The 25,605-nt window shown below is 44.3% G+C and overlaps 1 long non-coding RNA gene across 3 annotated transcripts in view; it reads left to right on the forward strand.

Moving 5' to 3' along the window:
• Positions 1-17,833, forward strand: part of LOC122541207 (uncharacterized) — a 54,118-nt gene extending 36,285 nt beyond the window's left edge. For all 3 annotated transcript variants that reach the window (XR_015753127.1, XR_015753128.1, XR_015753129.1), the window contains 3 exons: positions 565-788; positions 948-1,089; positions 15,671-17,833. This is a non-coding gene — a long non-coding RNA (uncharacterized LOC122541207). The remainder of the gene's footprint in view (positions 1-564; positions 789-947; positions 1,090-15,670) is intronic.
• Positions 17,834-25,605: the final 7,772 nt, after the last annotated feature.

The following is a 25,605-nucleotide window of genomic DNA, read 5'->3' on the forward strand; positions in this document are numbered from 1 at the left end:
TGGAAGAAGAACATCTCATCTACCACGTCGGAACCCTTTAACCACATGGCATCAGTGTTGACTTCAGTAGTTTCCAAACTCCCCCCACCTCATTCCAGATCCAACCCTCCAACTCGGTACTGCCCTCTTCACCTGTCCCACATGTCCATCTTCTTTCCCACGTATCCGCTCCACCCTCCCGACTGACCTATCACAATTACCCCCAACTTGCATCCTCCTAACGCCTTCCCAACTACCTTTTCCCCTACCCCACCCCCAGCCTCCAATTTCTCTCTCAGCCCCCTTCCCCCACCCTCCAATATTCCTGATGAAGAGCTTATGCCCAAAATGTCAACTCTCCTGCTCCTCTTTTGCTGCCTGACCTGCTGTGCTTTTCCAGCGACACCCTTTTGATGATAACCTCCTGAAGTCTGTTACCATCCCCCTTATAATTTGTGACATTCCTGACATACAGTGAATTTACAAAAAGTGAAATATTCCTGGGATACCCCTGGCTGGGTCATCAATATCACAGTTTTTATGACCCCAGCATTAATTTTCAGTGCTGTGACTATTCTAATGCAGGGAAATGAGGAAGTAAACGTGTACTCAGCACAAGACCTACAGACATTATTTCCAATAATAAAATTGATCATCTATTTGGATCGGACACAACAAAGAGCTCCTGTCTAATTCCTCAACTCTTGTCCTGTGACCACCCTGAGAAGGCAGATCACTTGAATTTCTCATCTGACAGACAGCATCTTTGACAATGCGGCTCACTTTCGGGCACTGCTCTGAAAGGTCAGGTAAGATTATATGCCACACTTTGTAAATTGTGACTGAAACTCAAGCTGTACTGGCAAAGGGGTGAGAGGGGTATGACTGACTGTCACACAGATTGGTCCTGCGGTGGAGGTTTGTTTTCTTGAAAAGTGTGGTACATTCTTCTCTGTTTTGTTTCGAAGGAATCAGGAAGCCAAGATTTGAAAATGAAGAAATGGGACATTATGTTTACAATCACTGACCTGTTTGGTGCTGGCTCAGAAACCACCTCCACCACCATCTGCTGAGGACTCTTCCTGATGACGAAATATCCAGAAATCCAAAGTAAGCAATCAAAACTTTGCTTCTATTTGTTTGGTGTTGCTGTCAAAAACATTACCTTATCAGTCCTTTATACGTGCCCTCTGAGAGAGATTTCATCTTATCAGCATAGTGCAGAGTATTGGAAAATTATCTTGCATTTTTGTATCTGGTGATTAATCATATCTTCACAATGAATAAAAGCTCCTGTGGCTGACGCTGTAAGAATCTGGTTTAGAATATGATACAAGAGCCACAATATGGCTCTCAATGACCCCTGGTCCTTTCTGTGAACACACCCTTATGATCAGCATTGAATGGAACATACTGATGAATATCACATTGAATGGTTTGTTCCAGAAAGAGCTAGTCCTTAGCAAGCAAGCAGGTGGAGCATTTCTGAGCTCGAGTTGAGCCTATGTTAACACATCAACCATGCAAGACAGGCAGAGATGATACTTGTAGTAATGCAATATCGATGCCAATATATTTTATAAATCTAAGTCTGAAACATATTGTTTTTGTTTCATAAAAGGGCTCAAGTAATTTTATCAACAGAGGAAATTTTGTAACCAGTAATACAAATTTGAAGAACACTACAGCTGACTTTAAGGTGTACCTTGTGTGTACAGTGCTAGCTTTGCAATGTTCCTTTTTAATTGCCAGCAATGCTACTATGTGGAGGCTCTTAAATTCCAGAACCCTGCAAATCTCCATTCCCTATACAGACATGAATATGCAAGGTTTGTGAAGGTTTGTAGCTCAGGTTGACGTTTAGGGTGTAAGTTTGCTCGCTGAGCTGTAGGTTTGATATCCAGACATTTCATTACCTGGCTAGGTAACATCATCAGTGGCGACCTCCAAGTGAAGCGAAGCTGTTGTCTCCTGCTTTCTATGTATAGCTTTCTCCTGGATGGGGTTCCAGGCGTTTGTGGTGATGTTATTTCCTGTTCGTTTTCTGAGGGGTTGATACATGGCATCTAGATCTATGCGTTTGTTTATGGCATTGTGGTTGGAGTGCCAGGCCTCTAGGAATTCTCTGGCATGTCTTTGCTTAGCCTGTCCCAGGATAGATGTGTTGTCCCAGTCGAAATGACATGAATATGTTTTGAGAATAATTCAGTTTGTATTAGTTATCTCTGGGGAAGCTTGTGATCTTGTTGGTTAGCATGAAGTAATAACAAAGAATTAAAAGACAGAAGCAAAATAGTAATGCACCTCAAACAATTGGAACGCTGAAGAAATCTTCCCTTGTTCCATTACACTATACAAAGATTCCCATGATAAGTGGCACAGTGGTCAATGGTTAGCACTGCTTCCTTATAGTGCCAGGGGCCAGGGTTCAAATCCAGCCTTGGGTGACTATCTGTCTGTGTGGAATTTGCATGTTCTCCCCATGTATTTAGATTAGATTAGATTACCTACAGTGTGGAAACAGATCCTTCGGCCCAACAAGTACACACCAACCTGCCGAAGAGCAACCTAACCAGACCAATTCCCCTACATTCACCCCTGACTAATGCACATAACACTACGGGCAATTTAGCTTGGCCAGTTCACCTGACCTGCACATATTTGGATTGTGGGAGGAAACCGGAGCACCCGGAGAAAACCCATGCAGACACGGGGAAAATGTGCAAACTCCACACAGATAGTTGCCCAAGGGAGGAATTGAACCTGGGTCTTTGGCGCTGTGAGGCTTTGTCCAGGTGCTCTAGTTTCCTCCTATTGTTCAAAGATGTGCTGATTATGTGGATTGACCATGTTGAAATTGCTCATAGTGCCCAGGGATGTGTAGGTTAGGTGGGTTAGTCATGGCTGAAAATGTGTTGCTGGAAAAGCACAGCAGGTCAGGCAGCATCTAAGGAACAGGAGAATCGACGTTTCGGGCATAAGCCCTTCTTCAGGAATAGTCATGGGACATGCAGGGTGTTGGGGATGGAGTGTGTCTGGGTGGGATGCTCTTCAGAGAGTTAGTGGGGACTTGATGGGCCAAACGGCCGACTTGCACAGTGTAGGGTTTCTTTCATTCCATTTTCTTTTCTTTCTCAAATCAGGATAGCAGATAACTAGCTATTGCTGTGACTGTCCAATCATTAAGTAAAAAGCATTGCTTGTCAACCTGCTCAGACTGCTCTTGTTACACATTTGTCCCTCATACCTTCACTACATCATTTTGCTCTTCCAAATCCTTTCTCTTTCGGAGAAAGTTCAGGAGGAAATTGATCAAGTGATAGGAGCTGGGCAATCCCCAAGAATCGAGGACCGGAAACTCATGCCCTACACTGAGGTAGTGATCCATGAAATCCAAAGATTTGCCAACATGATCCCCTTGAACATTCCTCATTCAACCACTGAGGACACACAATTTAGGGGATATTTCATTCCAAAGGGATACTTTAACCTAACTGTTAATTTTAAATTTCAATTGGTGGCCTTTGGAATATTGTAACATCCCATAAAAGTACCTTCAAAATATCAAGTGACAAAATTTGAAGAAAAACTGATTGAAATATCAAGCAGCTTCTGGTAAATCATTTTTGTGTTTGTAATAGTAGGAGCATGATCCACTGCATTTAAGAATGTTTTTGGGCGAATTATAATCCTGAAATATCCACAAGAAAGAAGTGAAATCAGGCATAATGCTGTCCTGATTCTTCTCCCTCTACCTACCCCTCAAATTCCTGTCCATGGAGGTCAGGAACATGCACAAAGTCAGAGTTATTTTGCAGGGAACGTGTGATTCCTGTACTGACCTCAGTGTTGTACGATGAAACTCAATGGGAAAAACCAAGGGAGTTTAACCCAGCTCACTTCTTAGATGCTGAAGGGAAGTTTATGAAGAGAGATGCCTTCATGCCTTTCTCTGCAGGTAAGTTAGAGGATTGTGCGTCTTTTTGTGGAAATTATTTTGTTTGTAAAATTAAGGTCAGGTACACAGAGCAACTTTCGTTGGGATCTCAAAATATGCAAATGTAATTTGGTCAAAATTTTAAATATTCTGATTAAAAAATCCTGGAGATGGCATTTGAAAAGGTTACCATCAGAAGTTACCATGTATTGGTATGGCTGGAGGATTTGTTAGTTAATGGAAAGTATGAGGTGCACATGAATGGGTTATTTTCAGCTTGGCAAGACGTAGAAATGGAGTGCATAGGGGTCGGTGCTGGAGCCTATTCATCATCTATATCAATGACTTGCAGGAAACTACAATTACCAAATGTGCTAATGACTGAAAGATAAGTAGGAGAGTAAGTTCTGAAAAAAACAGAGGGAGCCTGCAAAGAGTTGTAGATATTTTAAGTGGGTGGGAGAAATTTGGCAGATAGAGCATAATGTGGAAAACCAAGACTTTAGCATAAACAATAGGAAGGCAGTATAATATTTATATGAAGAGAGACTGAAAAGTTTAAATATCATGGAATACAGGGAGAACAAGCCATTTGGAGACAAAACTGGCTCAATGACAGAGAAGACAGAGGGAGGTGGTGAAGGGTTGTTTTTCAGACTGGAGGCTTGTGACCAGTGGAATGCCACAAGGATTGGGTCCACTACTTTTCATTATTTATAGAAATGATTTGGATATGAGCATAAGAAGTATAGTTAGGAAGTTTGCAGATGACACCAAAATTGGACATGCAGTGGACAGCGAAGAAGGTTACCTCGGATTACAATGGGATCTTGATCAGATGGGTCAATGGGCTGAGGAGTGGCATATGGAGTTTAATTTAGATAAATGAGAGGTGCTGGATTTTGGGAAAGCAAATCTTAGCAGGACTTATACATTTAATGGTAAGATCCTAGTGTGTGTTTCTGAACAAAGGGACCTTGGAGTGTAGGTTCATAGCTCCTTGAAAGTAGAGTCGCAGATAGATAGGATAGTGAAGAAGGCATTTTGTATGCTTTCCTTTATTGGACAGAGTATTGAGGACAGACGTTGGGAGGTTGTGTTGTGGCTGTAGAGGATACTGCTGAGGCAACTGTTGGAATATTGCGTGCAATTCTGGTCTCTTTCCTAGCGGAAGGATGTTGTGAAACTTGAAGGGTTTGGAAAAGATTTCCAAGTATGTTGCCAGGGTTGGAGGATTTGAGCTATAGGAAGAGGTTGAATAGGCTAGGGCTGTTTCCCCTGGAGTGTCTGAGGGTGAGGGGTGACCTTATAGAGGTTTATAAAATCAAGAGGGGCATGGATAGGGTAAATGGACAAGGTCTTTTCCCTAGGAGAAAGTGAGGACTGCAGATGCTGGAGATCAGAGCTTAAAAATGTGTTGCTGGAAAAGCGCAGCAGGTCATGCAGCATCAAAGGAACAGGAGAATCGACGTTTTGGGCATAAGCTCTTCTTCAGGAATGAGGAGGGTGTGCCAAGCAGGCTAAGGTAAAAGGTAGGGAGGAGGGGCATTGGGAATATGATAGATGGAAGGAGGTTAAGGTGAGGGTGATAGGCCGGAGAGGGGTTGGGGGCGGAGAGGTCGGGAAGCAGATTGCAGGTTAAGAAGGCGGTGCTGAGTCTGAGGGTTGGGACTGAGAAAAGGTGGGGGGAGGGGAAATGAGAAAACTGGAGAAATCTGCATTCATCCCTTGTAGTTGAAGGGTTCCTAGGCGGAAGATGAGGCGCTCTTCCTCCAGGCGTCGTGTTGCCATGGTCTGGCGATGGAGGAGGCCAAGAATCTGCATGTCCTTGGTGGAGTGGGAGGGGGAGTTAAAGTGTTCAGCCAAAGCTTTGACAAAGGGTCAGTTAGACTCGAAACGTCAGCTCTTTTCTCTCCCTACAAATGCTGCCAGACCTGCTGAGATTTTCCAGCATTTTCTCTTTGGTTTCAGATCCAGCATCCGCAGTAATTTGCTTTTATACTATTTGCCTTCTTTACCACTCTATCCACCTGTTCAGCAACCTTCAGGGTACAATGGACCTGCACTCCCAGATCTCTCTCTGGCCATCAACTTTTCCAAAGGCTCTTCCGTACATTGTATAATTCACTCTGGAATTAGTCTTGCCTAAATGCATCACCTCACGTTTGTCTGGATTGAAAACCATCTGCCACTTTTCCGCCCAACTCTCCAGTCTGTCTATATCCTCCTATATTCTCTGACAGTCCCTTATGCTTTCTGCTACTCCACTAATCTTTGTGTTATCTGCAAACTTGCTGATCATACCAACAGTGCCCTCCTCCAGATTATTTATGTATATTACAAACAACAGTGGCCCCAGCACTGACTCCTGTGGAACACCACTGGTCACCTTTCTTCATTTCGAGAAACTCCTTTCAACTACTACTCTCTGTCTCCTGTTGCTCAACCAGTTCTTTATCCACCTAGCTAGAACATCCTGCATACCATGTGACTTCACTTTCTCCATTAGTCTACCATGGGGAACCTTACCAAACACCTTACTAAAGTCCATGTATATGACATCAACAGCCCTTCCTTCATCTCTCAACTTGGTCACTTCCTCAAAGAACTCTATTAAGTTGGTAAGACACAATCTCCCCCTCACAAAACCATGTTGCCTATCACTGATAAGCCCAGTCTTTTCTAAATATAAATAGATCCTATCCCTCAGTACCTTCTGCAGCAACTTTCCCACCACTGACGTCAGGCTCACTGGTGTGTAGTTACCGGAATATCCCTATTACCCTTCTTGTACAAGGGGACAACATGAGCAACCCTCCAGTCCTCTGGCAACTCACCTATATTAAGGATGCCACAAAGATATCTTCAGGGCCCCAGCTATTTCCTCTCTCGCCTCCCTCAGCAACCTGGGATAGATCCCATCCAGTCCTGGGGATTTGTCCACCTTAATAACCTCTGGCCTACCCAACACATCTTCCCTACTTATGTCAACGTGATCCAGATTAATCAAACTTCTATCTCTAATTTCAATATTCATCATGTCCCTCTCCTCAGTGAACACTGATGCAAAGTAATCATTCAGAATCTCATCCATTCGCTCAGGTTCGACACACAGCCTTCCTTCATTATCCTTTCGTGGACCAATCCTTTCTCTAGTTACCCACTTGCTTCTTATATAAGAATAAAATGCTTTGGGATTCTCATTAATTCTGCTCGCTAAAGCTATTTCATGACCCTTTTTAGCCTGCTTGATTCCTTGTTTAAGACTTGTCCTACTCTTCCGATATTCCTGCAGGGCCTGTTCTGTTCTTAGCTGCCTAGACCTTATGTGTGCTTCCCTTTTCCTCTTGGCTAGTCGTACAATTTCTCCTATCATCCACGGTTCACGAATCTTGCCCTTCCTATCCTTTACTTCCAACAGGACATCCCTGCACTATCTTTAACCTATCTTTGAAAGCCTCCCACATCTCAAATGTTGACTTCCCTTCAAATAGCTGGGTCCAATCCACATTTCTGTGCTCCTGCCTAATTTTGATATAATTGGCCTTGGACCAGTTTAGTACTCTTCCCTTTTAGGACCACTCTCTTCTTTATCTTTGAGTATTCTAAAACTTACAGAATTGTGGTCATTGTTCCCAAAGAAATCCCCCACTGCAACTTCTACCACCTGTCCTGGCTCATTCCCCAGTACCAGGTCTAATATGGCCCCTTCCCTTGTTGGACTATTGACATACTGCTCTAGGAAGCCCTCCTGAACGCTTCTTACAAATTCTGCCCCATTCAGACCTCTGACGCTAAGTGTATCCCAGTCAATGTTGGGAAAATTAAAATCTCCTACCACCACTACCCTATTGCCTCTACATCTTTCCATAATCTGTTTACCTATTTGTTCTTCTACCTCACACTCACTGTTGGGAGGCCTGTAATACAGCCCCAACAACGTAACTACACCCTTCTTATTTCTCAGCTCCACCCATAATGTCTCACTGTAAGAATTATGAAGATAGCATTAATAAAGGGAAGAGTAGGCAGAGAGCAGGTGAGCCCAAAAAAAACTGGTGGCCTGAAGTGCATCTACTTTAATGCAAGGAGTATAGTGTGTAAGGCATATGAACATAGGGCTTAGATTGGTGTGTGGGAGTATGATTGGTAACTAAATGTTCCAGGATAGAGACGCTTCAGACAGGACTGGGAGGGAAGTAAAAGGGGGATGGAGTTGCACTGCTGGTCAGGGACGATATCACGGCTGTGCTAAAGGAGCACACTATGGAGATCTTGGGTAGATTAGATTACTTTAAGTCCCTGACGAGCAATGCAACTCCATCCCCCTTTTACTTACCTCCATGTCCTGTCTGAAGCGTCTCTATCCTGAAACATTTAGTTGCCAATCATCATGCCCTTCCTTCAACCAAGTCTCTGTGATTGCAATAATGTCATACTCCCACGCACCAATCCAAGCCCTAAGTTCATCTGCCTTACACACTATACTTCTTGCATTAAAGTAGATGCATTTCAGGCCACCAGTTTTTTTGGACTTGACTGCTCTCTGCCTACTCTTCCCTTTATTAATGCTATCTTCATAATTTTTACAGTCTCCACCTCACTGCCTACTTGTTTTCTCTTCTGGTTCCCAGACCGTGCCATATTAGTTTAAAATCTCCCCAACAGCAGTAGCAAAAACTCCCCCAAGGACATTGGTTCCAGTCTGGTTCAAATGTAGACCGTCCATTTGGGTTGGAGAGTTAGATCCGGAATAAGGTGGGGGGAGAGGAAATGAGGAAACTGGTGAAATCGGTGTTGATCCCGTGTGGTTGGAGAGTCCCAAGGTGGAAGATGAGGTGTTCTTCCTCCAGGCATGGATTTGGTAATGGAGGAGGCTCAGGACCTGCATGTCCTTGGCAGAGTGGGAGGGGGAGTTGAAGTGTTCGGCCACAAGGCAGTGGGGTTGTTTAATGTGTGTGTCCCCAGAGATGTTCTCTGACATGTTCCGCATGTCAGCAGCCTGTCTCCCCAATGCCAGAGGAGACCACATCTGGTGCAACGGACACAGTAGATGACATGTGTGGAAGTACAGGTAAATCTGTCAGATGCGGAAGGCTCCTTTGGGGCCTTGGACAGAGGTGAGGAGGAAGGTATGGGCGCAGGTTTTGCACTTCTTGCAGTTTCAGGGGAAGGTGCTAGGAATAGAGGGTGGGTTGGTGGGGAGCATGGACCTAACAAGGGAGTCGCTGAGAAACTCAATCTTCCTTCCCACCTATCCGCTCCACCCTCCTCTCAGACCTATGACCATCACTCACCCACCTTCATCTACCTATCGTATTCCCAGCTACCTTCCCCCCAGCCCCACCCCAACCACTGATCTCTAAGCTCCCTTGGGCCACAACCCCATTCCTGGTGAAGAGCCATAATGCCATGGCATCTTTATCTTATGCAGCAGTCTTTTGTGCAACACTTTGTCGAATTCCTTTTGGTAATCTAGATCTAGCACATCTACTGATTCAAAACATTGACTCTCCTGCTCCTTGGATGCTGCCTGACCAGCTGTGCGTTTCCAAAAGCATCTGGAATGTCATAGAGTCATACAGCACAGAAACAGATCCTTCAGTCCATGCTTGGTAAAAAAACAAGGACTGCAGATGCTGGAAACCAGATTCCAGATTAGAGTGGTGCTGGAAAAGCACAGTAGTTCAGACAGCATCCAAGGAGCAGGAAAATCGATGTTTCGGGCAAAAGCCCTTCATCAGGAATAGAGCCATGCTTAACAAGTTACCCAAACTAAACTAATCCCACTTGCCTGCATTTGGCCCATAACCTCCTAAACCATTTCTATTCATGTACCTGTCCAAATGTCTTTTAATTATTGTAATTGCATCTGCTACTTCCTCTGGCATTTCATTCCACATACGAACAACCCTCTGTGTGAAAAAGCTGTTCCTCAGGTAACTGTGTAACAGTTTTCCTCTTATTTAAAGAAGGACTTAAATGTATTGGTGGCTGTTCAGAAAAGGTTTGCTTTACTGATATCTGGGATAGGAAGGTTGTTCTATGGGGAAGCACTGGTCCGAATTGGCCTATATCCATTTAGAGTTTACAAGAATAAGATGTAACATTATTGAGACATGTAAGTGAACTGGACAGACTGAGCGCTGAAAGAATGTTTCCACTTGTGAGACAGAGTAAAACTAGGGGACACAGTTTAAAATTAATTGCTCTCGCATTTTAGACAGAATTGACAGCAAATTGTTTTCTCTCAGTTGAGTCGTGAGGCTTTGAAATTCTGTTCATAAGAACTTTGGGCAGGAACAGGCCATCTGGCCCTTTCAGGCCACTCTTCCATTCAATATGATCATGGCTGATCTTTTCATGGCCTCAGCTCCACCTACCTGCCCTCTCTCCATAACCCTTAGTTCCTTTACTGTTCAAACAAATATCTATCATAGCTTTAAAAACATTTACTGAGGAAGCCTCAACTACTTCACTGGGCAGGGATTTCCAGAAATTCACAACCCTTTGGGTGAAGAATTTCCTTCTCAATTCAGTCCTAAAACTGCTCCCCCTAATTTTCAGGCTATGCCCTCTTGTCCTAGTTTCACCCACCATTGGACACATTCACTCTACCTCTATCTTATCTATTCCCACCATAATTTTACATGTTTTTAATAAGGTTCCCCCCCTCATTCTTCTAAATTCCAAAGAATTTAATCCCACTCTACTCAATCTGTGCTCGGAAGCCAACCCTCTCCACTCCAGAATCAACCTAGTGACCCTGCTCTGCACCCTTCTAGTGCAAGTATATCATTTCTCCAGTACAGAGACTAAAACTGCACACAGTACTCCAGGTGTGGCCTCACCAGCATCCTATATAGCTGCAGCATAATCTCCCTGCTTTTGAACTCAATCCCTTTAGCAATGAAGGACAAAACTCCATTTCCCTTTTTAATTACCTGTGCACCTGCAGACCAACCTTCTGTGATTCATGTACAAGAACACCCAGGTCCCTCTGCACAGCAATTTTTACCATTCAAATAATAGTCCTTTTTGCTGTTATTCCTACCAAAATGGATGACTTTGCATTTATTAATATTGTATTCTATCTGCCAGATTTTTGCCCACTCATTTAAAGTATCTACATCCCACTGCAAAGTTTCACAGTCCTCTGCACACTGTGCTCTACCACTCATCTTAATGTCATCTGCAAACTTTGACATGTTACATATGATCCCAACTCCAAATTATCTATGTAAATTGTGAATAATTTCAGTCACACCACTGATTCCTGAGGCACACCACTAGTCACCAATTGCCAACCAGAAAAGCAGTCATTTATTCCCACTTTTTGCTTCCTATTAGTTAACCAATTCTCTACCCATGCTAATACATGTCCCATAATGCCATGCATCTTTGTCTTATGCAGCAGCCTTTTGTGCAGCACTTTGTTGAATGTTTTTTGGTAATTGAGATCTACCACATCTACTGATTCCCCATTGTCCACCGTGTTCATAATGTCTCAAGTGAATTCCAGATTAGTTAAGCATGACTTGCCTTTCATGAACCCATGCTGCTTTTGCCCAATGGGACAATTTCTATCTAGATGACTTGCTGTTCTTTCCTTGATAATAGATTCAAGCATTTTCCCCACCATAAGTTAAGCTAACCAACCTATAATTCCCCATCTTTTGTCTACTTCATTTTTTAAATAGTGCCGTCACATTTGCTGTTTTCCAATCTGCTGGAACTGCCCCAGAGTTCAGTGATTTTTGGAAAATTTCCACAAGTGCATTTGCTATTTCCCCCGCCATTTCATTTAGTACCTTGGGATGCATTCCTTCAGAGCTGGGAGACTTGTCCACATTTAGCTCTATCAGCTTGCCCAACACTACCTCTTTCATGATAATGATTGGTTCCAGGTCCTCACTTGCCTTTGTCTCCTTGTCAGTATCTGGCATGTTATTCGTGTCCTCCACTGTGAAGACCGACACAAAATACCTGTTCAATGTCTCAGCCATTTCCTCATATCCTGTTACTAAATCCTCCTTCTCATCCTGTAAAGGACCAATGTTTACCCTAGCCACTCCTTTTCATTTTACATATGTATAGAAGCTTTTGCTACCTGTCTTTATATTCTGAGTTATAGTCTTCTCTCATAATTTAGCTCACTTTTCTTGATAGATATTTTTGTGGCTTTAATCTTCTAATTTCCTGCTGGTCTTTGCCATTTTATGTGCCTTCTCTTTCAGTTTGATAGCGTCCCTTAATTCCTTTGATGTTCATGGCAGATTACCCCTTTTTCTACTGTCCTTCCTTTTCACTGGTGTATGCTTTTGCTGAGCATTTTGAAAAGTGGCTGTGGAAGTCATCCACTGTTCGTCAACTGTCCCACCATAAAGTCTTTGCTTCCAGTCTACTTTAGCCAACTCCTTCCTCATCCTATTGTAGTCTCCTTTGTTAAATCACAGGACCCTGAGATTGGATTTTATTTTTGCACATTCCATCTGTATTGTAAGTTCAACCAAACTGTGATCATTCCTTCCAAGAGGATCCCTGACTATGTGGTCATTAATTATTCCTGTCTCAGTACACAGGACCAGATCTAGGATAGCTTGCTTCCTCGTCGGTTCCATTACATACTGTTCAAGAAAACTATCGCAGATACATACAATGAACTCCTCCTCAAGGCTACCCTGATGGACCTGGTTCGGCCAATTAACATATAGATTAAAATCCCCCATGATAATTATCATACCAGTTTTACACACATTAATTATTTCTTTGTTTATTGCCCGCTCAAATGTGATGTTACTATTTGGTGCCCTATAGATTACACCTATCAGTGACTTTTCTTTCTTCGAATTTCTAATTTCCAACCAAATGGATTCAACCTTATTCTCCATAGATCCTATGTCATCTCTCATCACCACCCTGATGTCATCCTTAAATATCAGAGCTGCACCATCTCCCTCACCCTCCTGTCTGTCCTTCCGAATAGTCTGATACCCCTGGATGTTTAACTCCCAGTCATGACCATTCTGCAACCATGTCTCCGTAATGACTAGTAAATTATATTCATTCTCAATGATTTGTGCCGTTAACTCATCAACCTTGTTTCAAATGCTACGAGCATTCAGGTAAAGTGCCTTTATGAACTTTTTTAATAGTCTGCAGTATAATCAAACCCTGCAGCACACATGCTAACCTGCTGCTTTCCTTTCTATTTACCATCATACTTTACATTGTTTTCCCCTTCCCTTCTCATCAATCTCTAGTGACCACCCTATTTATTCTTTTTGCTAGAACACTGGTTCCAGATCGGTTCAGCTGGACACTATCCCATTAGTATAGATCCCTCAAGTTCCAAAACTGATGTGAATGCCCCATGAAATGGAACCCCTCTTTCCCACACCACTCCTTTATCCACATGTTTACTTCCCTAATTTTCCTAAGCCAATTTTCACATGGCTCTGGTAGTATTCCAGAGATTCTATCCCTAAAGGACCTGTTTAATTTGGTTCCCAGCTCCTGATAATCCCTGAACAAGTCCTCTTTCCCAGTCATGCCTATGTTGTTCGTCCTGACATTGACCACAACTGGATCCTCCCCCTCCTGCTCCAATATCCTTTCAAGCCAGTCACACATGTCCTGCACCCTGGCACCAGGCAGGCAACATACCATCTTGATCCTGCTTACAAAGGATACTATCTCTCCCCCTAATTAAAAAAAACCCACAACTACCATTTGTCTTTTCTCTCCCTCGTTTTGAATGATCTCCTGAGGCACAGTAAGCTGGCGCATCCTCCCTGCAGCTCTGTTCCTCATCACGCAGGGAGCAAGTACCTCATACCTATTGGTCAAGGTCAAGAGCTGAGGCTCCTCTACCTGGATCCCTTTACTGTGTCACTTGCAATCACACCTCGCTGTCCCTGGCCACTGACTGAATTTGTGATACTCAATCTACTAGGTGTGAGTGTCTACTAAAATAAAGTGTCCAGGTAACTCTCCCCCTCCCGGATGTGTTGCAGTGTTTGAAGCTCAGATTCCACATCACCTGCTGCAGACATGGACACTGCAGTTCGCAATGGGATCAGCCAGCTCCCACATCATACAGCTACAGCACATCACCTGCCCAGCCATCTCTATTTAATTAATTTAATTATTAGTTAGTTAATTCCTGATAGCTAATCTAGTTCATTTTGGAGTGTCTTTTTTTATCAAATCCCAAACAGATTTCCTATCAATCAGGTCACAGCTCTCCTGGAACATCAGTTTGGTTTCACTTACAACCTGAGTTAAGTGAGTTATATACTTACAGCTCTGTTCTGCCATCTGACTCTGAAAACAAGGCCTTACCCACTCCTTGACGCCAGGCCCTCAATGATCCATTCTTCAGTGCACACCGAAAACTCTTGAGCAAGCACCTCAGAACTTCCATGCTAACTCTGTCCACTCTGTTAATGGCTGCTCCCTTGTACACCTTTATCTCCATCAGCAGCGGAGGCTGGGTCATTGAAGTTTAAGGCAGAGGCATGTGTGGGAATGTGCAGTTGATGCTTCAAGCAATTCACCGAGACTCATACTGAATAGCGGAGCAGGTTGAGGGGATGAATGTCCCACTCCTGCTCCTAATTTATATGGTTGTGTGCAGTTTGGCCTCTTTAACACCAGTGAAAACCAGGCAGAATCTTTCTGACTGCTTTCTTGAGCTAATGAATGTGAGTTTTGCTCTGTTACTACCATAAAGGTACAAGAAAGCCCATTCGACTCCAGAACACCTCTCCTGAAGTGAGGATGCAGTTCCAGCAGCACTGATAAATTCATTTGAAATAATTGACTTTATTTTAAAACATAAATCCAGAGAGTCAAAGTGGATTTTAATTCATAAGAACATAAGGAGCAGGAGTACACCAGCTGGCCCTTAGACCCTGCTCGTCCATTCAATAGGATCATGGCTGATCTTTTCGCGGCCTCAGCCCTACGTATTCACCCTCTCACCGTAATCCTTATTTCCCTTACTGTTCAAAACCTTATCTATCTTAGCTCTAAAAGCATTCTCTGAGAGGGCATTAACTACTTCACTGGGCAAGGAATTCCACAGATTCACAACCCTTTGGGTGAAGACATTCCCTCTTCAATTCTGACCTAAATCTGCACCCCCTAAGTTGAGGCTCTGCCCTCTTGTTCTAGTTTCACCCACCAGTGGAAAATCCTCCCTGCTTCTATCTTATTTATTCCTTTCATAATTGTATATGTTTCAATAAGATTCTCCCTCATTCTTCTAAATTCCAGTGAATATGATCCTAGTCTACTCAGTCTGTCCTCATAAACCAACCATCTCAACTCTAGAATCGACCTGGTGAACCTCCTCTGCACATCCTCTAGTGCCATTACATCCGTTCTAAAGTAAGGAGACCAAAATTGCATGCAGTACTCCAGGTGTGGCCTCATCAGCACCCTATACAGCTGCAACATAACCTCCTTGCTTTTAAACTCAATCCCTCTCGCAGTAAAGGACAAAATTTCATTTTCCTTCTTATTTACTTGTTGCACCTGCAAACCAATTCATGCACAAGGACACCCAGACCCTCTCCACAGCAGCATGCTGCAATTCTTTGGTAAGATGCGGACATCAGCAATGCCACTGTACCTGTTATTGCAGATCATGGCTGATGGTAGCTACTTGGGGAACAGTTTGTAGTCTGTGAAATGACTGGCCGTGTGAGAGTGTTTGTGTTGCACTGACCATCCACTGTTGTTTCTCAGGTAGGAGAGTCTGTGCCGGTGAGGCACTTGCAAAGGCCAAGCTCTTCCTGTTCTTCACCAACCTGTTGCAGAAATTTCACTTCCGAGCTCCAGCTGGGATGACAACCGTGGACCTGGTACTACAAATCAAATTAACGCTGACCCCAAAACCTCACCGGATATGCGCTGTGCTTCGCTGACGGCCAGTGCTGAAACCCTCCAAATAGAGTCCTGGAGTCGTACAACACAGAAACAGGCCCTCTGATCCAACTGGTCCATGCTGATCAGGTTTCCTAAACTGACCTAGTCCCATTTTCCTGCATTTGTTCCATGTTCTTCAAAATCTTTCCTGGCCATGTACCTGTCCAAATGTCTTTTGAATGTTGTAACTGTATCTGCATTTACCACTTCCTCTGGCAGCTCATTGAATAAATGCGCCATCCACTGTGAGAAAAAGTTTGAGTTTGATTTATTGTTGTCTCCTGTACCAAGCTACAAAGTGTTGTTTTATGTGCTATACAGACAGATCATACCATACAAAGTGTATGAGGGTAGCAGAACAGAGTGCAGAATACAGCATTACAGCCACAGAGAAGGTGCAGAAAGATCAGGATGAACATTTGAAGAGTCCGTTCAAAAGTCTAAAACAGCGGGGAAGAAGCTGTTCTTGAGTGTGTTCTTTTGTGTATTCAGCCTGACTGGGCTCTGGCACAGGCAGTCAGCTGCTTGCCAGACCGGTCAGTCCATGTGCGGAAGCCCCTACATTGATCAACTGCAATCTATCTGTAATCTGTTTATCTGACTGTAATGTTTATCCTTTTAACTATGTCTTATTTCTAACTTGTGCGATGGATCAACTTGTTTTCTTCTTTATTCCTCTTTTTGTATCTAAGGTTTGTATCTAAGTACTTTCTACCTCGGATGGCACCATGAGAGGTGACATTGTTAACTTTTCCTGTATTTCTGTTCTTAAGGACACAAGACAAAAACCCTAATTCAAATTCAAATTAAGAGTCTAATGATGACCATGGAACCATTGTCAATTGTTGAAAACCCATCTGGCTCACTCATCGTTCCGTAACTCCAGATTCACAGCAATCTGGTTTTCTTTTAATTGCCATCTGGCTAATTAGAGATGGGTAATAACTACTAGCTTAGCCAGCGATGCCCACATCCCCGAATTATTATTTTTTTAAAATGCTGCTGGAATAAACACAAGCAATGAAAGTAACCAGCTTGGCCAGGGCACAGGATGCACGGAGGATATGGAATTGGTAATAGGTATAACGGACAGCCTAAGTCCATGTTGCTCTCTCTGGTTGAAAGCTTACCTCACGTCGGTGAAATTTCTCCAAAGCAATAGCTAAATCCTGGGCAGCACAGTCAACAAGTCATCGTGTTTTCCGCTTTACCTTTTGGAGGGATTGTCTAACTGGTAGTCAATCTGTCATTGCTTCGTGACATTGCCATGTAATCTGGAATCCTAAATCAAGGTACAATCCAAGAGAAAGTGATCCTCCTCCTTCAACACACTGTCCTCTGGTACTGAGGATGACTTGCTTCCTCTGCGGCTCATGGGTTCAGAGATGCCTGAAATCTGCAGATTGTGTCACGGCTGGAGTTGGCGCTGTTTGGAGAGAGTGAGAGCGCCTGGGCTGAATTTGATTTGATTTGTTTTGAGAAACTGATGTCTGAGGAGGTCTGGTTTGAGACCAGTGAATGACATGGTCCCCAGTGACTGACGTTTCAATGTTAGCCAGGTTTTCTTGGGAGAGCTGTTGGAATGTTCCTGCTGCCACTGGATTTGGAGGATATTCTGAAGATTTTGTAGCCAATATTTCTCTGGGGCTTTGCCTGCTGTCGGCTGCTGGAGTCTCAGATACTGCTCATGAAGTGGCTATATTTTGCTATAAATTCTGTGTCTTATGGTTCTGCCCCACAACTACCTGATGAAGGAGCAGTGCTCCTAAATAAACCTGTTGGACTATAACCTGGTTTTGTGTGACTTTTAACTTCAGATATGAATGCCAGAGTGTACGGGTGTTGGTGCTTACAGAAACCTTCAGCATTCCATGAGGGCTCAGTGATACTGAATCTTCCTCTTCTGCTGAAGTGTGCTCACTGAGCTGTGCTCGAGATGTTTAATCTCAGAGTTGTCTCAAACAAAAAACTGAGCTTGTGGGAAATGCCCGGGAAATTGAAGACCACTCAAGTCCAAAACTTTCCGAATGAACTGTTACTCCCCACTCACCCACCCCTCCCAAAGAAACAATTTGCAAACCCCAAACTCAAACTGACATTGACCCACCCCCACCAACCCCAACACAACCCAGAACTCTGAACCTGACCTCCTCAACCCATTAATCCAACCTGCCGACATCCCAACAGACCAAAACTCCTCTCTGAGGTCTCCTGCTGGGCCTGACAGCAACTCCTCAATCTGAAACAATTTCCCCCTCCAAACTCCTCTCTTGAGCTCTTCACTTGACACCCTTGCCATGTAATCCAGCAGTTACCCTTGCCCCCCCCCCCTCACCCTCCTGGCACCCTGTCTCTCTTGCCCACCTAGCACCCTACCTCTGCCACACACCTGGTACCCTATTCCTTCCTCACCTTCCTGCTACCCTACCTCCCTCACTCACCTGGCACCTCACCTCCCTCAGACGAAAGGTGAAATGGAGCTGCAGGCAGGACAAAGGGAATGGTCAGGGCAGTGGGGGTTAAAGGTCAGAGCTGTTTGAACAAAAGACAACAGTGTGGGAGTGCATTGCTCAAGAGCAGCTGTTAGTAACAAGAAAGATAAACCATGCCTGAAGGCAAAGCTTGAAACAAAATGAAACAGGTAGTTGGGAATAAAAATAATTTGAAAAATCAAAATGAACATTTTTCCTCTGAGTTTACCATGGAGAAAGACTTGAAGACTTAGCAAGTTACTGGTGATATCTTGGGGTCAGTCCATATCACAGTAGGGGAGGTGTTGGATATATTAGAGTGTATGAAGGTGGATAAATCTCCTCATCCTGACCAGATATATCCAAGATTACTGCAAGAGGCTAGAGAAGCAATTGAGGGGATCCTGGCTGATATATTTACATCATCGTTAGTCATGGCTTAGGGCAGACTGAAGGGTAGCGAATGTTGTGCCATTATTCAAGAAAGGCTGCAAAGAAAAGCCTGGGAACTATAGACCAGTAAGCGTAACATCTGTGGTGAGTAAATTACTTGAGAAGATTCTGAGATAAGATATACATGCATTTAGAAAGACAGGGTTTGATTAAGAGTAGGAGAAAGTGAGGACTGCAGGTGCTGGAGATCAGAGCTGTAAAATGTGTTGCTGGAAAAGCGCAGCAGGTCAGGCAGCATCAAAGGAGCAGGAGAATCGACGTTTTGGGCATAAGCCCTTCTTTAGGAATGAGGAGGGTGTGCCAAGAGTAGTCAGCATAGCTTTGTGAGTGGGAGATCATGCCTCACAAGTTTGAGTTCTATGATGAAGTGACCAAAAAAGTTGACAAGGGCAGGGCAGTAGACATAGTCTATATGGATTTCAATAAGGCCTTTGATAAGGTTTCACGTGACAAGTTGCTCAGAAGGTTAGATCGCACGGAATCCAGGGCGAGGTGGCAAATTGGCTTGACGGTAAGAAGCAGAGAGTAATAGTGGAAAGGTGCTTGTCAGACTGGATGTCTGTGACTGGTGGAGTGCGTCAGGTGTTGGTGTTGGGCCCTTTATTGTTTATTATCTATTTCAATGTTTTGGATGAGAATGTATAAGGCACGATTAGTAAGTTTGCTGATGACACTAAAATAGGTGGTATAGTGGACAGTGAGGAAGGTTATCAGAAATTGCAGCAGGACCTTGATCAGCTGGGGAAGTGGGCCAAGAAATAGCAAATAGAGTTTAATATATATAAGTGTGAGGTCTTCCATATTGGAAAGTCAAATCAAGCCAGGAGTTTCATGGTGAATGGTAGGGCCTGAAGGAGTGTTGTGGAGCAGAGGGATCTTGGAATTAAGGTTCACAGTTCTCCTAAAGTGGAGTCACAGGTAGACAGGTCAGTGAAGAAGGCTTTTGGCACACTAGCCTTCATCAGTCAGAACACTGAGTATAGAAGTTGGGAAGTTATGTCGCAGTTATACAGGACATTGGTGAGGGTGCACTTGGAGTATTTTGTTTAATTTTGGTAACCTTGTTATAGGAAGGATGTTATTAAACGGGAAAGAGTGCAGAAGAAATTTTCAAGGATGTTGCCTGGATTCAGTGGTCTGAGTTATTAGGAGCGGTTGGACAAGTTAGCAATTTTTCTTTGGAGCTAGGAGGCTGAGGGGGTTCCTTATAGAGGTGTATAAGATCACAAGAGGTATGAATATGGTGAATGCACTCAGTCTTTTTCCCAGGATTGGAGAATGGAGGATTAGAGGGCATCAGTTTAAGGTTAGAGGGGAAAGAATTAAAGGGAACCTGAACAGAAACATTTTTACACAGAGGGTGGTGGACATTTGGAATAAGCTGCCAATAGAAGTGGTTGAGGCAGGTACATTCACAAAGTATAAAAGGCATTTGGACAAATACATGAATAGAAAAGGTTTAGAAGGATGTAGGCCAAGTGTCGGGAAATATGGTTCGCATGGATGGTTATTTTTCGAACAAAGAACAAAGAAAATTACAGCTTAGGAACGGGTCCTTTGGCCCTCCAAGCCTGCGCTGATCCAGATCCCCTATCTAAACCTGTCACCTATTTTCCAATTATCTGTATCCCTCTGCTCCATTCCCATTCATGTATCTGTCCAGATACATCTTAAATGACGCTACCGTGCCCCGCCTCTGCCACCTCCACTGGCCACGCATTCCAGGCACCCACCACCCTCTGTGTAAAGAACTTTCCACGCATATCTCCCTTAAACTTTTCCCCTCGCACTTTGAACTCGCAACCTCTAGTAATTGAGTCTCCCACTCTGGGAAAAAGCTTCTTGCTATCCATCCTGTCTATATCTCTCATGATTTTGTAGACCTCAATCAGGTGAACCCTCAACTTTCATTCTTCTAATGAAAATAATCCTAATCTACTCAACCTTACTTCATAGAATCATAAAGTTCCTACAGGTTGGAAACAGGCCCTTCAGCCTAACAAGTCCACACCAACCCTCCAAAGAGTAACCCACTCAGACCCACTCCCCAACCCTATTATCCTACATTTACCCCAGTCAAAGCACCTAACCTCCATATCCCTGAACACAATGGGCAATTTAGCATGGCCAATTCACCTAACCTACACACCTTTAGATTGTGGGATGAAACCAGAGCACCCAGAGGAAATCTACGCAGACATGGCGATAATGTGCAAGTTCCACACAGACACGCCCAAGGTTGGTCCCTGGTGCTGTGAAGCAGCAGTGCTAACCACTGAGCCACCGTGCCTCCCGATACCTAGCTCCTCATAGCTAGCGCCCTCCATACCAGGCAACATCCTGGTGAACCTCCTCTGCACCCTCTCCAAAGCATCCTCATCCTCTGGTAATGTGACGACCAGAACTGTACGCAGTTCCAAATGTGGCCGAACCAAAGATCGATATGAGCAGCAGCCAGGACTCCATCGTGTGACAAGCTGCACATTTTGCTTGGCTGGCCTCTCCTGCTGTAAATTTGTGATTAACACCATCGACTAGAATTATTAAACTTATTTTATTAAATATTTTCTACCCTGGTTCTGTGCAATCTCAGTTTCCACTATTCCAAAACTTCAAGAGTTTGAACTCTATAAGGTTTTAGTTGTTGCGGTACACCTAGCTTTATTTACTGCATTATTCCTCACCAGATAGTAACTTTCCTACTCCTCTACCACTAAAGTTATGGAACGTTTAACTGTAAGTAAGTTCTTGCTGTTTAGATTAGATTACATTACAATGTGGAAACAGACCCTTCGGCCCAACAAGTCCACACCGACCCACCGAAGTGTAACCCACCCATACCCCTACATTTACCCCTTACCTAACACTACGGGCAATTTAGCATGGCCAATTCACCTGACCTGCACATCTTTAGACTGTGGGAGGAAACCGGAGCACCCGGAGGAAACCCACGCAGACACGGGGAGAACGTGCAAACTCCACACAGTCAGTCGCCTGAGGCGGGAATTGAACCCGGGTCTCTGGCGCTATGAGGCAGCAGTGCTAACCACTGTGCCACCGTGCCGCCCAAAATCTGCTAGGATGAAAAAGGGTGTATCAGTGTGGTGACTTATCAATACTTATCACTGTAAACCTCTCTTAGCTTTTTTAAGCTCCATGATGGAAGTCGGAGCTTCATTAAAGAGTCTCCTGTGTTCCTGCAGCAGCGAGCAGCAACTTCCCTCCTGGTCACTGTGTCCCTGCTCGCATCCCAGCTACTCCAACCTAAAAAAAATAGAGAGAGTTTACTCTGCATCTAATCTTGCACTGTCCCTGTCCTGGGACTATTTGATGGTGATAGTGTGAAGTTAGGTTTACTTTCAGTTTGAAAGAGAAAAGGAAACTTTTATAAAAATTGAAAGAACTGCGAATGATGTAAATCAGAAACAACAGCAGGTTATCTTGGAAAAGCTGAGCAGGTCTGAAAAGAAATCAAGGCTAACATTTCAGATCCAGTGACCCTTCCTCAGTACTGATGGTAGCAAGGAAAAGGTCATTTATATTCCGAAACTAGGGTATGTGGAGAGGGTAAGGAATAAATGATAGGTAAGGATAAAGTCCATAGAGAGTGAGAACAGTTAGACAGACAAAGGAGCGTTAATGATCTGACTGAGAGGGAGAATAGCTGTTGATCGAGATTGTTAGTCGCTAACAATGGGTAGACTGTGTATTGGAAGGTGTCTGGTGTGTATGGTAGGAGGCAAGGACATGGGTGAGTTCAGTCCTTAAAATTATTGAACTTGATGCTGAGTTGGGAGGGCTGCAGGTCCCCAAGCAGAAAATGAGTGGGATGCTCAAGATGGCGCCAGATATGGTCGACTCCTTGTGAGGTCCTGCATGCAGATCTATGTTTCCTAGTTCCTACAATCGTTATATACTCTTTAAACTTAATAGCATACTTTTAAAAATTACTAATATCTATATTTATCTAAACTCACAGGTTTGAAGCACCTCCGATACCCTACTGTTGTTAGAATGCTGAAAGGACTCACAAACTCTTAGCATTCGCTTGTATCTGTGTTTTGGTTTTGCCACTGTTTACCTATTACTTACTTATCTAAGCGATCTGCCTGTATTGCTTGCAAGACAAAGCTTTTCTCTTTGCTTCGGTGCACATGACAATAAATTAAATTCAATTCATGAGGTGCTGTTCTCCCAGTGTGTGCTAGGCTTCACTGGAGCATTGCACCAATCCTGAGACAGAGACGTTGGCTAGGGAACAGAGTCATGTGCTAAAAGTGGCAGGCAGCTCGAAGCTCAGGGTCTTTTTTGTGGGCAGAATGTAGATGTTCTGCGAAGCGGTCTCCCAGTTTGCCCTTTGTTTCCCCTATACAGAGAAGACCACATTGTGAGCAGGAAATGTTCATTACTAGATTGTTAGAAGTGCAAATAAAGTGCTGCTTCACCTGGAAGATATGTTTGGGCCCTTGGATATTAAGAAGGGAGGAGGTAAATTCAGCATTTGCAAGGGAAGGTGCATTGGGGCTGTTGGGGGTTGGGGGGTAGTGTTGGAAGTGAAGGAAGAGAGGACCAAGGTGTCCCAGAGGCAACGATCCTTGCGGAAGGCGGACAGTAGGGGAATATATGTCTGATGGTGGCATCTCGCTGGATCTGATGGAAATGGTGGCTGATGATCTTCTGGATGTGGATGCTGATGGGATGGTAAGTAAGGACAAGGGAAACCCTATCATTGTTGTGGGAGGTAAGAGAGGAGGTGAGGTCGAAAGTGCAAGAGATGTGTTGGATCCTGTTGAGGGCCTTGTCAACTATGATACTGAGGAATCCTTGGTTGAGGAAGAAGGTGGATATTTCAGAGGCTCCCTTGTCGAAATTGGCCTCATCAGAACGTATGCATTGGAGACAGAGAAACTGGATGAATGGAATGGAGTCTTCAAAAGAAACATGGTGCAGGGATGTCTAGGTAGCTATGGGATTCAGTGTTTTTATATTGGATAATGGTGACAAGTTTATCTCCAGAAATGGAAACAGCTGTCAAGGAAGGGAAGGAAGGAGTCAGGGATAAACCAGATGAAAGTGAGAGTGGGTGGAAATTGGAAGTGAGGACAATGAACTTTTCCAACTCCAGATGAGATAGGGAAGTCACATCGATGGTTTCATCAATATCTCGGAGAAAGAGTTATCGGAGGGGTGGGGTGGGAGCAGAATAGGACTGGAACAAGGAATGTTTCATATACCCCACAAGGAGACACGCATAACTGGGAGCCCTGCGAATACACATGGCCACATGAGAGGAGTTAAAAGAGTAGGTGTTTAGGGTGAGGGTGAGCTCGATCAAGTGGAGGACAGTGGTGGTGGGTGGGGCTGGTTGAGGTCTTTGCTCCAGGAAGAAGCAGAGGGCCCTGAGACCATCCTGGTAAAGGGATTGCATATCCATGGTAAAGAGAAGGCGGTCGGAGCGTGCAAACTGGAAATTCCGAAACTGGCATAAAGCATCAGAGGAATCACAAATGTACACGACAGGGACTGGACCGGGAAGGAAAGATTGAGTCAAGGTCAGAAGAGATGAGTTCTGTGCGGCAAGAGCAGGCAGAACAATGGTCTACCGTGGCTGTCCTGTTTGTGGGTTTTCAGAAGGAGATAGAAACGAGTTGGGCGGGGCTGGGGGATGATCAGCTTTAGGCAATGGTGGGATGGTAGGGGGAGATCAACAGATGAAATGAGGTCAGTGACTGTAGTTGATACATGGTCTCCTGTGCCTTGGTGAGGTCACGGTAGAAGGGAAGCTAGGAAGGGGTATCTGAGAGCTGAGGCTCAGCGTTTGTAATGTAGGGATCAGTACACCAGAGTTATCGGCAGACTTTATAACAAAGTCTGGTTTGGATCTCAGCACACGGAGTGCAGGCAGTTCCCTTGCAAACACCGACGGTGTAACACCTACTCATTTCCCTCCTCCTTCCTCAGTATCCAAGAGCCCAACCAGAACTTTACCTACATTCTTACAATCAAGTCTACTGCATTCACTGCTCACAATGTGGTCACCTCAGCTTTGGGGAAATGAAGCACAGACTGGGTGACCATTTCATAGAACATCTACTTTCTGCCCACACAAAAAAAGACCCTGAGCTTTCAGTTGCCTGCCACTTTAACACCCCACCCTGTTCCCTGGCCGAGATCACCATTTCAGGCTTGCTGCAGTGCTCCAGCAAAGTTTAGGCCAAGCTGGAAGACCAACACCTCATTTTCTGCTTGGAGACCCTGCAGCCCTCCAGATTCAGTATCAAGTTCAATAATTTTAGATTTGAACTCCCCATGTCCTAGCCCCCTACCACACACACTAGGCCTTGTTATCACACAGGGTAAAAACAATGACTGCAGATGCTGGAAACCAGATTCTGGATCAATGGAGCTGGAAGAGCACAGCAATTCAGGCAGCATCGAGGAGCTTCAGCAAAATCAACGTTTCGGGCAAAAGCCCTTCATCAGGAATAAAGGCAGAGAGCCAGAAGTGTGGAGAGATATGCTAGGGGAGGGTGGGGGTGGGGAGAGAGTAGCATAGAGTACAATGGGTGAGTGGGGGAGGAGATGAAGGTGATAGGTCAGGGAGGAGAGGGTGGAGTGGATAGGTGGAAAAGGAGCTAGGCAGGTTGGACAAGTCCGGACAAGTCAAGGGGACTGGAAGTTTGAAACTAGGATGAGGTGGGGGAAGGGGAAATGAGGAAGCTGTTGAAGTCCACATTGATGCCCTGGGGTTGAAGTGTTCCGAGGCGGAAGATGAGACGTTCTTCCTCCAGGCGTCTGGTGGTTGTTATCACACAGTCTGCCATGACACAC

Source organism: Chiloscyllium plagiosum, unplaced genomic scaffold (assembly GCF_037043375.1).
Source record: "Chiloscyllium plagiosum isolate Xiang-an unplaced genomic scaffold, Cpla_swu_hap1 HiC_scaffold_35, whole genome shotgun sequence".
NCBI classification, from domain to species: Eukaryota; Metazoa; Chordata; class Chondrichthyes; order Orectolobiformes; family Hemiscylliidae; genus Chiloscyllium; species Chiloscyllium plagiosum.